Genomic DNA, 16,879 nt, shown 5'->3' with positions numbered 1-16,879 from the left:
AAGCTTCAGCCACTGTTCTAGGCAGTAAAGAAAACAAACCAAGCCCTTGCTCCCCAGAAGCTTACATTGTAGAGGGCCAAAATAAGCAACAAACAATGAACTACATCAGATAGTAATAAATGCTACTGAGGACCAAACAGCATGTATCTCAGAAGCCTAGTGAAGGGAGTGGCACAAGGAGAAAGAGGTGATCAGCTTGTGTGAAATGGTGTTGACACGGTGAGTAAGGAGGTCTGAGAGTTGACTGCTAGGTCCAGTGACACAGCCATCAACAGCGTCCTCAAAAAGCACTCTTTGGTGAGGTAAAGCATGACTGTCAAGCATTTAAGAGAGAATGGGTAGAAAGTGCACATAGCTAGTATAGACAATTCAAACGGTTAACTAGGGAGGAGTGTGGGGTCAAGGGAAAGTTCTGCTCAGATGTTTGTAGCCTGCTGGAATGTCCATGTAGAAAAAGAGGGGGGGCATTAAGGGGCTGGGTGCAGAAGAGCAAGAGGAAAGAAAGCCAACAGGTAGATAAGGATGGGATCTCTAAGAGGGCTGGCTTTAGAGATGAGCACAGAGAGCCCATCCATAGGAACAGGAGGAAAAGACTAGTGAAGGAGGAGGAGCACAGGTAGGTTGTTGCGTGAGGTGACAGGAGCTTGGGGCCACCTTCTCTCCTTAGAGCTTATATGTTCTCCTTGAAACACGAAGGATGGTCATCAGCTGGGAGTTAGGAAGAAGGAAATGATATTGGAAGTTTGAGAAGGAAGTGTGAACCAGTCACTTGGAAGAGTCATTCAGAAGAATAAATGGACTGGAAAAATGTAGGAGGAATTCCAGACAGCACTAAAAGCCCCACTGGGGTTAGAGGTACAGTTTTTAAGTGAGACAAATTAGCATAAATTTCGTTGCCTGGGTGCAAAGGTGGAGTGAGAGGAATTTGGATTTAACAAAGCTTGGGACCTTGCCAGAAAAGCACAATAGAAAGGAAGAGAGGCAAAAGATCTGAGAGGGTTTGCAAAAGAATGATCACAATTATGGACCATGGCTGTTAAGTCAGGAAAAGGCCAAGCAAGTCTGTAAGGGAGGTGGGTTAGTGAAAGGGTGGCAGGACCAACGGTCCTGCGTTTCGTGGGTCATTAGGTATCATCACACGGGGAAAGGCTTACTAATAAATAGGGAAGATACATAAGCTTGAACTAGGGCTACTGCAACTCCAAGGACAGTAAGCAGAATGAGAATGACAGATGAAATAAAAGCCTGGTAGGCTGGTGCTCATTAGGGTGAGGTTTGCTCCTCCAATTAGGTCAATCAGTAGGTGTCCGGCAGTAACACTGGCAGTTAATCCCACAGCCGGTGCTACTGGCTGAATGAACACTAACGGTCTTGATACCTACTAACATAGGAACGAGTAGAATAGAAGAGTTGCTGGAGATGAAACACTAAAAAGATTGAACTGGAAGGATGGGAGGTATGGTCAGAGGATAGGATGGTTGCAACTGGGAGAACAGAGATGAATCTGTTAACTGGTACTGACAAGGTATGGAGTACTACCGAGAGTGCGCCTGGCTCGAAGAATCATTTATGTGAATATTAAATCATATATTTGGGGAATTGGGGGAAAAGGGAATGCTACAAATTTCCTTGGTATTGGTAGCAGCACTGAAGAGCAAGAAAAACACCTCCCGTACCTCCAGATTCTGTTTCAAGTGGGATAATCTGAGGTGTGTCTGGGGTATTGGGGTGTTTGTTTTAATTACAGCTTCCCAGGTGATTCGAATGCACACGAAAGGCTGAGAACCACTGACTTGGAGGAAAAAGAATTACAGAAGAGGTTGCAGGTATCTAGGACTCTACTGATAACAGACCATGTTAATACCCCCAAAACACTCAATCTCCAGAAATCTAGAAATTTAGCATCAAGAAAGAGAATACATATTATACTATGAATGTTCAATAAGTGATAATTATATAGCTTGCCAAGTGCTATATAAATTCTAAGAACTTTTCATACGTTCAAGTTAATCCACATCACAACCTTACAAGTTATATTAACCACTTTACACATGAGGCAAAAAGTAGTTTAATATCTTGTCCAAGGTCAAAGAGCTATTAAACAATAAATCAAGTTGAATTTCAAACTTAAGCAATTTGGCTCCAAGTCCCTGCTTAAGTACTATACCAGAGGTCCTTACACATTTTGGTCTTGGAAACCTTTTACACTCTTTAAAAAAAAAGTCCTGGGGCGCCTGGGTGGCGCAGTCGGTTAAGCGTCCGACTTCAGCCAGGTCACGATCTCGCGGTCCGTGAGTTCGAGCCCCGCATCAGGCTCTGGGCTGATGGCTCGGAGCCTGGAGCCTGTTTCCGATTCTGTGTCTCCCTCTCTCTCTGCCCCTCCCCCGTTCATGCTCTGTCTCTCTCTGTCCCAAAAATAAAATAAAAAAAACGTTGAAAAAAAAAAAATTAAAAAAAAAAAAAAAAAAAAAAGTCCTGAGAACACCAAAGAGCTTTTGGTTATATGAGTTATAGGGATCACATTTACTATATTAAATATGAAAACCAAGAAATTTTAAAAATGTTTATTAATTCATGTTAAAATAACAAACCTACTACATGTAAACATAAAAAAACATTTTTAGTGAAATCACTATGATTTCAAAAAAAAAACAGAGCATGGCATTGTTTTATATTCTTGCAAATCTCTTTAATGTCTGGCTTAATAAAAGAGCTGAATTCTCATACCTGCTTTTACATTCAATGTTGCGATATGTTGTTTTGGCTGAAATATATGAAAAAAATCCAACCTCACTCAAATATGTACTTTAAAAAGAGAGGAGTATTTTAATAGCCTTGACAAATAATTCTGGATATATTCTTCTTGGATACTATACCGAAACTCAACAAGTGGTAGTTTCTTAAAGGTTAGTTACAATGTGGAATCTGAAACTATATTCATAAATGTTTCATACTCCTACATCAAATTCCATCCATCTATCCTGCACTTTAAACATATCATTTACTTATATATGATTTTGTACCATCATGATGTGGTCATTTAGAAAATACTGATTCACTGAGTTACGTAAATCTTCCAAACTGTGACACGTTTCATTTATATAATACCAAACGGTCACATTCATTAATACCATAACTAATCTCACCAGAAAAGTCTATCAAAAGAAAACAAACAAAAAGTAAAGAAATGCATCCTTTAAATGGATAGCAATTATTCTGGTCTACTAAATGGGTTGATTTACAGGCACTAAATGACAATGGGGAAATCACAAAATGCTCTTTTATTTACAGGATAGATAGGTCTTAAGGGAAGTTCAAATAAAGACTTGATGAACAGAAGAAAAGTAAGATCTTCAGCATCATACAGTGAATGAAAGGCAGCCCTAACTATGAACTGATTTGATAAGAAGAGTACAAAGTCTTCACTGGCAAATCTCTTGACTTCAAGATTCTGAAAATTCCTTTTGAGCTACTCAGGAACACAAAGTACCAATAGGATAAAACAACACAGTATAAAACTTAAAATGATCAGTATGTAGCTTGCTATGCATTTCCTCCAGAGATTATCATAAAACATTAATAGGAAAAATATGCAACCTTCCATTTGGTCAAGTAGTCAAGTCCCTATTCAAGGACAAAAAGAAAAAACCTCAGTTACTTCAACTTCTATTTTTTTCAATTCTATCATTTTCTTTAGCTGTTTGGCAAGTTACAAGCCTATATCCCACAATGAAGAAGAAGAAGAAGAAAGAAGAAGAAGAAAGAAGAGAAGAAGAAGAAGAAGAAGACGAAGAAGAAGAAGAAGAAGAAGAAGAAGAAGAAAGAAAGAAAAATTCTAAAAGCATCTAAACTGGCAAACATCTCTTACCAATTTGAATTCATGTCCAGTAATTCAACCTAATTGTTAAATGCATAAAGATATGCCAACAAGTCCCTTTCCATTAAAATATAATCTCCCAATGCATGGAAATGCATTTGACCTCTTTGGCCATTCAGTGCATACTTCACCGTGAAATGACTTAGCCAAAAAACATCCTCATCAGGGAAGGTAAAGATAGGCTCAACAAGATAAAAATCCTCCCATTATTGCTATATGACCATTTTTACTTAGGTAATTTGTGGTTAGAACCACTCTGTTTAGAAGAGGAGAACACAGAAAATATTACAAGATTGTGATCACTTCCTAACTCTAGGACATATTTTTTAAATGGTCTAACAATGGAAGATGTTGGCGCTTTCCACTCTCTTGAGTCAAGTTAGATGTCCAAAGGTTTCTTCAGGGAAGTGTGCAGGCCAGCACTTGGGAACAGGGGCTAGGGGGATGGTGCAGTCAAGGCATAAATTAAGAGGCCTCTTTAGAAAAAAGAGAAATAGGTATGTCTATATATATACATATGTATATGTATATATATCTATAATATGTATATATAATATGTATAATTCTATGTATACTAAGTTCTTATTCTACTTACTTTTGGTAATGCATGAAAGAAAAAATCTGAAATGAGGATGGTCATGAAGAGTAAGCATAGGACACATACTACCAAAGAAAAGAGAAAAGAGATATCAAAAATGAGGAATGAGGGGTGCCTGGGTGGCTTAGCCCGTTAAACAAACAACTCTTGATTTTGGCTCAGGTCACAATCTCATCGTAGTTCGAGCCTCACATCCGCCTGTGCGCTGACAGCACAGAGCCAGCTTGGGATTCTCTCTCTCCCTCTCTCTATGCCCCTCCCCTGCTCACGCTCTAAATAAACAAACAAACAAACAAACTTTTAAAAAATGAGGAATGAAAACCCCATTAGAAAAAAGCAATAAAATACAATGAAAGTAAACAGACAAAAGCAGAGAATTAACTACTATTATGACACTTTATTCACTCTCACTAAACACTGATGAAGCAGCTCAGGGAAGGTGTGATGTCAGTTCTTTTTAAAGACAGGTTGGGGCGCCTGGGTGGCTCAGTCGGTTAAGCGTCCGACTTTGGCTCAGGTCACGATCTTGCGGTCCGTGGGTTCGTGCCCCGGGTCAGGCTCTGGGCTGATGGCTCAGAGCCTGGAGCCTGCTTCTGATTCTGTGTCTCCCTCTCTCTCTGCCCCTTCCCCGTTCATGCTCTGTCTCTCTCTGTCTCAAAAATAAATAAAACGTTAAAAAAAAAAAAATTTAAAGACAGGTTAACCAGAGAGGCTGGCTAACTCTGGTAATACTCAGGGGCGGACAGCGACAGTGCAGAATGTAAATCTGCCAATCCTCTCTTCAGTTCCCTGAAACATCGGCTGCTAACCAAACAGTTCGCACCTGCCTGTCTATAGCCGTGACCCATCTCACACCTGGTGCTAATTCTGGACTCCCTACTTTGGCTCCCCTGCTGGGGCTGCCAGATGTGAGAGATGTTCCTGCTCATGGGACCCTCAACCATCTCACATTTCTCTCTCATCAACACACTCCACCGCACATGTATACTCCCAAACCAATGGCTCCACGACCTTGAACATGCCCAACAAATCCTCAGTTCCTTGTCAGCTTCCTTATGTCAGCAACACAGTGATGGATACTGTTTTCGGAGGCCTAGCTCACCCTCAATTCACATCTCACTGAAAACATGGCTTCTCAGCCATACTGAGGCAAATTTAGACACATCAATCAATGAAAAAAGTTGGGAAACGATGTACTAAAGTTCATATCTTTGGGGGGATAAAGGAGAAAAATAAGCAAATTAGCAAATGAGCCCTGGGGCCCATCACTGCCAAATAATGGAGAGAAAAGAAATTGAAGGGGGATTTTTTTCTTTAAAAACAAAAATCTTATTAACGAAAAATTTCCATTAATAAAGGAATTACCTGACACTTTATACTACAAAATTTTGCGCTGTCTGGCAATCAGATAAAATGGAAATCAAAACTGATTGACAGCAAATGAAAAGCATGCAACCTTATTAATAATCAAAGAAATGTAATATTCCTGGGTTCTTTTTTGTTAACTAACTTTTCGTTGAAAAAAATAATATATACACGTGGTAAAAGAAACAGCACTTTTCCAATAGCATAAAAAAGTATCAACAACAAAAGTTAAGTCTCCCTCACAACTTATAGATTTCCCCAAGTAGATTTCCTCATTCCCCAAGTAGACTACTCTTATCCCCCAGAAAAAGCAACACTGGGACTGTGTAAGGCACCAACATTTGGCCCTTCCTGGGTATTTCTAGATCACCTCTAGCTCTGCTACCGCTGCACCTTCTCCCCCACTCTCTTAGGCTACATACCCTAGCTCCCCTGGTTCAACGAGCTTCCCTTGAATCAGGTGTCAATGTGAACTCAGTAGCCTGACTTTTACTCCAAGATGGGTCCTTGGTCCCATAAAGTGTTTCTTGCTCTCTCACGGGACTCATGATTCAGCCAGCCCATCACTTTTTAAGCAACCAGCTAATGCTAGTGAGGATGCAGTTTAATGGACACTTTCACACATGAGAGTGAAAATTGATATAAGCAGTTTCATTCTCAAAACCCCCTAGAAGTCCTATTTCTGGGAATCTATCTAAGAAAAAAAAAAAATAAGGGGAAAGTATCATAGACAAAAAATGTACAGTCATTTAAAATATCATGCAACTGCAAATAACCTACATGCCTGATAATAACAGTTGAAAAACTGTTATAGTCATTCAAAGGAATACGCAGCCAGTATGTTTACAAATACGGTGCAAGAGCACAGAAAATACTATTAAATACTGGCAAAATATTAAATGAAGGCAGATACAAAACTACATATACATTAAGATCTTGACTTGATTGTCCCCATCCCCTCCTAAGCCCCTACACACCAAAAACCACCTGTGCATAAAAAAAATTATTTAGAAGAAATGTTAACAACTGATGTCTACAGTTGGGAGCTATTTAGAAGAGTTCTTTTTTCCTTCTTCTAAATGTTCTATACTTTCCAAATTTATATAAATGTGTGTAAATGGGGCGCCTTGGTGGCTCAGTCGGTTAAGCTGCCAACTTCAGCTCAGGTCATGATCTCGCGGTCCGTGAGTTCGAGCCCCGCGTCAGGCTCTGTGCTGACAGCTCAGAGCCTGGAGCCTGTTTCAGATTCTGTGTCTCCCTCTCTCTCTGCCCCTCCCCTGTTCATGCTCTGTCTCTCTCTGTCTCAAAAATAAATAAACATTAAAAAAAATTTTTTTTAATAAATAAACGTTAAAAAAATAAAAAAACAAAATAAATAAATGTGTGTATGTGCACATAAATAACACATGCACGTATTTTCATACTGGAAAACTACAAATTTGAAATAGTAGGGGCGCCCACGTGGCTCAGTCGGTTAAGGGGTCTGACTCGTGGTTCCAGGTCAGGTCATGATCTCACGGTTCATGGGTTCGAGCTTTCCGTCAAGCTCCATGCTGACAGTGCAGAGCCTGCTTGGGATTATTCTCTGTCTCCCTCTCTCTCTGCTCCTCCCCTGCTTGCTCACTATCCCTCTCTTACTCAAATTAAATAACTAAACATTAAAAAAAATAGATTAATATACTTCAAATGTCTCATTTCATACTGTCTTCCAATCTCAAGTTGAAGAAAATCCACTTGCCATTTACAAATTTTATGAGGTCAGACTTCAATTGTCTCTTTTTATCAACTCAAAGTTACCCAGTTCCACAGCCTTCTGGAGAACAAATCTTGCATCACTTAACCCTAGATAAATATGCTTTAAGTAACCTTGAACTGTTTCTTAAATTCCAAACCTCACACAACATTTCCAGAAAGCTACTGCAATATGCTATAATGTAATGGCAACAGTTGTAGGAATTCATTATGCTTCTCTCAACCAAAACTCTTTTGTGTTAACATTCCTCTGAATGGAAGTCTTAGGAAATGACCGGTGACATTTTACATTTCTAACAAGAACTGTAACTGGACAGCATGAATTTTTAAAATATCATTTCATCTAGGGGATACAAAAGATAGAAATAAGTCTTCTAACTGACCTATTTGTAAGAGGACCACATATTATCAAAAATGAATGTCTACACTATGTACAATAGCTCCTCTAAAACATCACCTAAAATGACTTAAATGAAATTATTTTAAACTTTTTTTATACTTTTTTTAAAATACAGCAACTTCTTAAAGTAGAGTTAACATAGCATGACGTTTAAGGGTGGGTGACAGGGAAGCTGAATTAAGAGAAGCTAACTCTGGGACTACACAGAGCAAGTCTACTTCTACCTGCACAGAACTACCCTCCACACATTTATAGTCATGCGGCTAACAAAAAAGACAACACAGCACTCACAAGCATATCCCTTACAGTTAACTTGTAGTTCCTATTTAACTTCTATCTTTTGAGAAAATTCACACGTTAAGAACAAAATGGGGTAGGTGGTAGGGGAGAGTACCCCGCAGTTGCATTCTGTTCCACTAAAATTTGTAGGGTACCACAAAAATAAATATTGGTAAGGCAAAAAATTAAATAGAGTCATTTTGTAATCCTCAGTGGCTTTATTTTCAAATACTCTAATAATTATCTTCATCCTTATAAGCAGGGCCTATTGAGTCTGAGATCGGAGATTGTTGCCATGATATTTGAAGTTGTTGTTAATGACGGTCTCTGAAAACTCAATGGGTTCTGGGAAGTACAGAAGAGCTAACTGAAAAGATACAAATCTCTGACACCCAAATGAACAGGTAAGGAGACAACCAATATAAGACCATTTCTGGAGTTAATATGAGCTTTAAAAGATACTCCTAGAAACAGTTAGATTAAATCTTCTTATCTACTTAGGAACTGTATATGACAAGTAAATTGAATATACACTGGTGAAACAAGGTGACGGTGCCGCCTGTGTTCAGGGGCTACTGAGGGAGGAGGAGAAGGCACTCCAGACCTTTTAAATCCTGCTTTAACCAGAACACCGCTGCCATTCTGGTTTTTGTTTGGTTGGGTTGGGTTGGGTTGGGTTGGGTTTGGCTCTGGCTTTGGTTTTGTTGAAGTTTTACCTAAGACATCATCTGAAAACAATACTGCTGGGAAAATGGGTCTCATCTAATACACAGTAAATACTTTAGTGAAATCTCATGCTCCTTTTGCCCTTCCTATCTGTGACCATCTTCGTCTTGATACCAGAATCCCTGATAAGAGGAAGCCAGGGAAGCCAGACCCATTAGATGACTTGGAGGACCCACAAGAAGAGGTGCTGAAGAAAAGCATTTTCTCTAGTTTAAGACAGCAGCCCCAGGTCTCAATTAATGTACAAACACACAGCTCATGCTTAGGGATTTGTCACCTTAAACCATACATATCTTGATAATAAGCAAAATGGAATTGGTATCTTCTCAAAAACTCTAATCTATTTGGGTCATCCATGAAAGCTTCTGGCTGTGATTTCTCCCTCAGCTTTCTCTAGAGCTCTCCAAGGTTCTGACCTGCCTCTCAACCAAAATCCAACTTCCCCGAATTCTTTTTTTTTTTTTTTTTAACTTTTTGTGACCTAGGATCTTTCTAAAAGGGCTTTTTTGTTGCCCTGCAGGATAAAATACAGCAGTCCATTCCCTGGCTTACAATCAATAAAACCTCCTGGCTACTAATGGTAAAGTGATCCTGACTGTACATCAGTACAGAACAGGGCCAATACGTATCTTTAAGAAGGACAAAGGTAAAGTCCTGAACAAAATCCACAATTAACCTTAGTAGCTGAAAAATCACTTTTCCATGTGATTTCCCCAATGATAGAATTACCAGACTCATAATAGAAAAAAAAAACAAAACGAGGAATCTTAAATCTGAACTTTGAAATGCCATTCAGTAGGCAGCCCCACCCACAGTTGATAGGTAAGCAAAACTTCCAATTAACAGAGGACGTCTGGGGAATCTTCCAACATCTACAACGAAATGACCTATCAGTGCATCACACCAGAATTTTCTATCATCCCAATTTTGTGCTTGGGTGTCAAAATGGTGCACTTGACTTATTTAGTTTCTTCCACAGGTAAACATGCTTTTAATCTAAAATATACAAAAATATCTAAAATTAGATATTTGGCTCCATTTAGAAAATTCAAAAAATTATCCCTTCTTGCCCATCAGAAATTACTGTAAAATTACCTGTCAACTTTTCTTAAAAGGTGACCAGCATGCAGGCCCAGGTCATGTTGAAGTATCCCCTCACATAGGTTTCTATGGCCAGCCCACACACTTCTAAGTTCTGTTTCTTTGGAAAGAAAGTACTGTTTCTTTGGAATTGGAGGTAGATAGATGATAGGAAACAAGGGTTGGAGGGAACAGGGGAGGGAAGGAATCTCAAGCCACATCCCTTGGCCCAGCCTTCCTTTTTATTAAAAGGAAGAAAACAGAGAGCAGATTCCTTTCTAGCTTAGAAACCCCCTTAGGTGCAATAGAGTTGAAAAGAAGGGACAGAGTACTGTCCACAGAACCTTTCCCAGCCTTTGTTCTCTCAATAGTATAATCACTTAAAGAATAGTAATGGTAGCTTTTCCCTGACATCTTGAATATAAAGAGCTAAGACTGGGAACACTAACATCACTGAATAGAAGCACTTTGGAGAATACGGACTTGAATAATAACTAAATCCACTCTAGCAAGGTGCTACCTTTAAATATAAAATCAAATCTATTGGGAGCTAATATGCTCAAGTTTTATACCCACTGTTGATCAAAAAAGTATGAATAAGTAATATTATTATTAAGTTCAATTTTGCATAAAATGCCAGTGTAAATAAACCCTAAGCACTAAAAATCCTTTTGTGTGGCCAACAAAGTGTTTTAAAGAATTTAAATTTAAATTCCTTTAAGCTGAGCACACATCCAGCTCACCAAGACCCCAACAATCTCACACACACACACACACACACACACACAATCCTCTGTGGCCCAAATTAGTTGTGCCCCTGAAATGAATGTTGCTATTTACCTGAGTCACTAACACCACACCCCTTCTTAATCGATGTTACTTAATTCTAAGAATAAAAGGCAACACCACAATGGCAGAAAGAAAATTGGCAAATGTGATTTCTAACTTAATTCAAATTGTTTTTCCTGGGGATGTATTTAAATTGTCCAGGTTGCTCGAATATCATCCAGGGATGTGATTTTGAAGGAGACAGCTTGTTACTGGTTTTCCTGGCTGTACTACAAGAAACAACAGTGTGAGCTTATTTTAAGTTAATGTGTGCTTCTGTGTTTCTTTACAAGAAATTAACTGCAATCATTTAGTTAAAGCAAACACTTTGTTAGGGTTTCGTTTTTCATCAGAAAATGTCTTCAGGAGTCTTTTAAACTTAGAAGATTAAGAATCCCAACTTCTGCTTGTAGATTTTAAGCTTGAAGCAAATTATTTACATCACAGGGAAAGATCATTCAAGCCTAGTGATCCTTTGTGGCACTGTGTTTTTTACCCATACGTGAGCCACAATATCCTAGGAGTCCTATCCATTCTCCCAAATCAAAACAGTAATCCTTTGCCTGCCTCAGCCAGAACCAGACCTCGGGGTCAATTCTCATTTCTTTCCAGCTATGATAATCACAAGGAGACCCATAGGAATGGGCAGTATGGAACAAAAACAGAACAAAGAGCTTCAACCAAGTTATTTTTAACTAGAGAAACACCTGCAGGCTCTGACACCTGGTTTCTGACCCCTGCCCTAGAGGATTTCCCTAGCTGGACTTGGCCTCTGGGCTACAATGATTTATATTACACAACTGTTTCTCCTGACCTTAGTTGAGCTTCCAGGACTGAATTCCAGACCTACGGACTTGCCAGATACTCCTCTTCTTAGTCAAAATCCCAGTCTTGGACCTTCCTGGCCAGTGGTCTTAAAGTCACCAGTTGTCCTAGTAACACAATTTTTGTGTAAAAGACTAGAGGAAACGTCAGCTAAAAAAGAAGCTACCCCAAGCTCTTCTTCTTATACCAGCCACAAGCAGCTAAAAGAAAGAAAAAAACGATTCAAAGTAACACCGACCAAATGAAAAGATAGCCACAAAATATAATACATGGGGTAGGAGAAGCTTTCAGTATCTTTATCCTTCCCCCTAAAAACTCTACCTCTTAGCCCCAGGTCCATATAATGTCCTTGTTCTAAATCCACATTTAGAAGACATGTATTGCTTGATGTCCAACACCCATTTCCCTCCTTTTGGTAACACAAGTTTCCTTTGGGAAACCACTCCTCCCCATTCTCAGGCATGGGTTTTGAGTAAGAACCTCCACTCCAAGCTCCATGGGTCCTGACCGCCTAACCCTATCAACATTTCCTACGCACTTAGCACCTACATTTGATTCAACTATGGGCACATATCCAATCAAACCCAGTGAGATAAATGAAGACATCAGTTGAGACTTCCGAGAAATAAAAGCGTTCTTTCCTTCCGCAGTAGGAGAATATAAAGTCTGAACCGGAGTAACAACTCTGTATTCACAAGGGAAGGGACTGAGCTGCTGGATGGAGATGGAGACTAAGAATAAAGTCAGCACAGTGAAAGGCAGAGCAGAAAAGAAACAGAAACAGAAAGAAACTAGGTCCTGAAATTACATTATTTCAGCCATTGGACCAAGCCTTATCTGAAGCCCACCTTTGGTCTTTTAAGTTCTGTAAGCCAATGGATTCCCTTTATTGTTTAAGCCAGCTTCAATCAGATTTTCTGTGAGAGAGCAAGAAGAGAAGGAAAAAGTGAGAAGAGGGGGGAGGAATAAAAGAAAGCTGATACATCATAACACCGTATCTCCATCTTACCTCCTCCAGGAGAAAAGAACAGAGGAAGAGGTACATGAACTCTTATGAGGCCATATAACTATTCAAGAGATCTTTAACCCCAAAGTATTGACTCAGTTTGGGTCTGATGTTTTCTGCCAGAGAAAAAAGTTAAGTAGCTCCTTATGTTATTTGCAGAAAAATCTATGCAGAGGGTTTAATCTATTTCCACTAAGCCAATAATGATTACAATCATTTCTCTTAGGGGAAAAATAATAAAAGGGAAGGAAGGAGGGAAAGATGGAAGACTCTACCCTTGTATATTACAACTCATTCAAAGAAATCAAGTTAAAATAGACCTGAGGTAGAGCTTTTCACACACCAGTCAGGTATTGGATTGGGGGGGGGGGGGGGCGGGGGGAGGGGGGAATAAAGTGAGACTTCTTGTAGAAGCCAACAGTCCCGCTGAAGGGCATAGAAGAGAAAAATGAGCAACTGTTCTAGACCAGATAAAGACGCTCTGGTTACTGACATGTATTCAGAGGTTGTATCTGACAAGCAGCAGCATGTCACTTCCTCAGCACTGAGGAGGTCTTCTCTGGCTTCATGGTCCTGTGCCCAGGAGATATTTCTACCTTCCCTCCAGTTGACTGAAACATAACCAGCACGTACCAACTGTACTATGGCAGCTCATGAATGCTGGCTCCGTGCCAAGCTTGAAATGTGCACCTTTGACCAGTAAGCCTTGACATCTTTTGCACACGTTCTCTCTCCAGAGACACAAAAACAGGGCCCCCACAAAGCAGCCATAGTGACTGCCTTTGAACCATTTGTAAACTGAGCAATACACAGCAATTACTCAGTTGTATCAATTTTCCCTTTCTTAAATTCACCATCCCTCTCTAGCCCCCAAAGCCATTCCTCATCAGTCCTTTCAGAGCTGTGGTGCCCCTCACAGCCAACCAAAGAAAAGCATGTTTCAAATGTGCCATCCAAACAGCCATCCCTGGACCTCAATTATTTAATCACGTGTACCCCTCCAATGAAATGCCTCAAGAATCTTAACAAAGCCCTAACATACAGAGCTACCAATTTCTAATGCCAACAGCTCACTACCATCCAACAGAATGAGGCTCTTTTTACCCCTAAATACCATTTTTAAAAATTCCTTTAACAGAGGGCTATCAATACACAATCTTCATTGACCAAGAAAGCCTGATATCTACCTACAGCTGTAGCTCTCATCCTGGTTATCATCAGAGTAACCATGGAGGCATCTGAAAAAGACAGATTCTTGGGTCCTACCCGCTGAGACACTGATTCAGCAGACCTGGAATGATACATACTCCCTGGCCCTAGAAAATTTGTTTCGTGATTTTTGGAGCCACATTCAGGCATTCCAATGCAAGGCAGAAACCAGAAAATCTGATCATCTTTCTGATGAGTTCTCTCCCTGAGATCAAAGACCCAAGTAATTTCACATAAACTCATTAGGCCTTCACATAAGATCCACTGCCTAAATGATGGCAAAATGCTCCATCCACTAAAGTTTTCCATTCAAGTTGCCTCACACATTTCCCAGGTAGTAACAGAATGGTCTCCAGACCTCTGCCTACCTCTAGTAATTAACACGTGGAATTCAGGGCACTCTATATCCAGAAAAAAAAAGTCTTCAGAAATGAGGAGTCAACATCATTCTTACTAATTTCTGTTTCTCCTGCACTAATAATTCTTCTAAACTTGATCCCCTCACCCGCCTAGATCAATAGTATATTCCAGGCTCCTCCTAGAATACCATCATCCCTAATTTAATGTCACCTATGATCCAGAAAAAAAAGCACCAAATAGCTTACTAAATTGTATGATCATTCTTAAATTGGACATATTTAACTTTAAATCACCAACTTTTCCCTTAAATGTTTTTGTGATGCTTCCATTAATATGAAGGAATCAAAGAGGGGCTGCAATCGGCAGCCTCAGAGTGCAGGCATGCTTTCTTCAAGCCACACACATTTTTTACTTTAAAACCTTCAGACAAAGCATACACACTTCAGAGGTCACAATCCCCACCAATTACAAGTGCCTTTGGACCTATCTTTTTCACTCATTTTTATTACTTGGCTGGCTCCTTTAGGCATCTGAGTTTGCAACACCTGAATTAAGATTTTAGGGCATTTCCTCAAGATATTTTTAGTTCCCTCCACAGTTCCTTCATTTGTGGTAGATACATAAGGTGTTTATTAGTGTAAGCAAAATGCAACAGAAAAAAAAAATGGCTAAAGTTTCTCAGGCACTGAAAATGAAAGATAAAAAGAAAATTCTCCTATTCAATGTGCCCACTAATGTTTGTAAAGCAAATGACTGTCTGGGTGATATAGTTACTTCACATTACCTTCCCTCTATTAGACCATAAACGGTATGAGAACAGGGACAGTGGTACCATTCCTCTTTGTGCAAGGGCTGGGCTGGACACCGGCTATTCAACGTGGACACTCCAACTATTTGTCAAGTGAATGATCACTACTATTCAATTAATTATAAACTACGTTAAATATATTAAAGGATTCAAAACTTTTCCAGGGTCCAGAAAGATACTAGCTACTGGGAGCTAAACTAATCTGCGGTTATAAGCAGAAGTAGACAAGGGAAACTGAACAGCAATTCTGAAAATACAATATTGCAATATGACTAATTATAGTCATCAATCATTAAAAGTTTGAACAGTCTGAAAAATATTATCTTAAAAGCATTTCCAGATAGAATTTCTTTCCAAAGGTTAGCACACTTAAAATAAGAACGTAAAAAAAAAAACAGCTATAAAAACAAAATCAAATTATCATGCCTCAATAGACAAGGTCTAAGGGATACAAAATAGCACATTAAATCAGTTCCCAGTTCAAAAAAAAAAAAAAAAAAAAACCTGCATGAGATGTTGATCTTCCTGTTTTTCATAAACCTTATAATTGCGCTTCCAGAAAACTACCAAGCATCTGCCTCTATGTAGCTAATTCATTTAATCTTGGAGCTCTCACAAGGAAATAGAGAGTATACTGTGCCAGGATCACTATCTTCTCTAGCCAAAATCATAATGCCTTGGAGCCAATTTCCTTTTGGTAAATTTTGATCAAATTCCTTCAATTTGCAACTTCCTTAGTACTGGTAATGGCTGCACATGTCACAAGTTAGTGTGTGTGTGTGTGTGTGTGTGTGTGTGTGTGTGTGTGTGTAACAATATACATTACAAATTTAATAGTAATATGTACACATGTGCACACAGTTGGACGTACCCACACATGCAGTCACACATACATATCCATGCATACCGATTCCTATACATCTCTCTATTTGATGCTCTGTGAATACCACAGTCACAAAGCCCATTCAGACTTCCTTGATCCAGTAACAATTCTCTGGTAACTAACATTACTTTGTAAATCTGCATTAATCAATTCTACTATGCAGCTACAACATAATGATAATCAAGGTTAATAATAATAATGCTGATGTGATAAATAGTCCCTTAAAATTTTCTGAATCATTAAAGAAAGATCACATTATGTTCTACTTTTAGAGTAAAGGGTATTTTATCAAAATTCAATTAATTTAAAAGAATTGGTGACCCATATATGGCTTATCCAGTAAACTTTTAGAGTCTAAATATTTGATTAATCAGTATACCTTATTTCCCAGTTATTCTTGATCAAGTAGAATTTCTGTGATTTTTAACATATGGCTCCTATATTTAAAGTGCACATATTATGTACTATTAACAGGGATTACAGATTAACCACATCACATTTTACAACTATGATCTATAATTCTTCAATCCTTGAAGTGCCAAACTGTTGACTCTCTAGTTGTTGTTATTCTTTAAAACTAAGCCACATTAAATATAATTCACCTTTCTTGATGCATCAAGGTCATTATTATGAGAATGTATTATAATGCTGCCTTTTTAAAAAAATGGTATCAGTAGGGGGTTAAGTGAATAGGGTTATCTGTCTTTAAATAACTCTACGATAATGCATCTTTATAATCCTTCTGTTGTTTCTGACAGTTCTCTTCAAATTACTATACACGATATTTGTCTCATTTTGCTATATCCTGTGTCATTATCAATCTTAATCTTTAGTCATGCATTATATACAATTACCTAAGTAAAAACTAAAATGCCTTTATATA

General features: G+C 38.8%; 1 protein-coding gene across 4 annotated transcripts in view; it reads right to left on the bottom strand.

The window, feature by feature from the left end:
* The window catches only part of BABAM2 (BRISC and BRCA1 A complex member 2), a 403,301-nt gene that overhangs the window by 279,315 nt on the left and 107,107 nt on the right, over positions 1-16,879 (bottom strand). The window lies entirely within an intron of this gene.

The sequence above is a fragment of the Puma concolor genome, chromosome A3, assembly GCF_028749965.1.
Source record: "Puma concolor isolate L17-30 chromosome A3, mPumCon1.1.hap2, whole genome shotgun sequence".
NCBI lineage: Eukaryota > Metazoa > Chordata > Mammalia > Carnivora > Felidae > Puma > Puma concolor.
Note: the sequence above shows the minus strand (reverse complement) of the source record. Positions and strands in the feature narration are given on the sequence as shown.